This window comes from Myotis brandtii, unplaced genomic scaffold, assembly GCF_000412655.1.
Source record: "Myotis brandtii unplaced genomic scaffold, ASM41265v1 scaffold1218, whole genome shotgun sequence".
Classification (NCBI taxonomy): domain Eukaryota; kingdom Metazoa; phylum Chordata; class Mammalia; order Chiroptera; family Vespertilionidae; genus Myotis; species Myotis brandtii.
In genome coordinates, this window is record NW_005354247.1 from 194,245 (window position 1) to 194,619 (window position 375).

A 375-nucleotide genomic window follows, 5' to 3' on the forward strand; every position below is an offset into this window, starting at 1 on the left:
TAAGAGATATCAAGTAGGCGTAACATGTTCTCAAAAAATTAGGGTTGGCATGCAGAAGAATTTTGAGTCAGATTTTGCTGGTTTTGGCACGCACTCACAAAAAGGTTGCTCACCCCTGACATAGACTCATACAAACTTTTAAAACGTAGATCTGAAAGAGTACCTACCTGTGTGGCCACTGAGTTAATGACTTGCTTTTTCTTTCTTTTTTTTTTTTCTTTATTGACTAAGGTATTACATATGTGTCCTTATTCCCTCATTGCCCACCTCCACCCCCGCTCATGCCCTCACCCACCCTGGTGTCTGTGTCCATTGGTTAGGCTTACATGCATGCATACAAGTTCTTTGGTTGATCTCTCCCCCTTACCTCCACCC

At 42.7% G+C, this 375-nt stretch overlaps 1 protein-coding gene across 1 annotated transcript in view; it reads left to right on the plus strand.

Moving 5' to 3' along the window:
- ACTR10 (actin-related protein 10 homolog (S. cerevisiae)) overlaps positions 1-375 on the plus strand; it is a 24,886-nt gene that overhangs the window by 5,146 nt on the left and 19,365 nt on the right. The gene's annotated exons all lie outside the window — the stretch shown is intronic.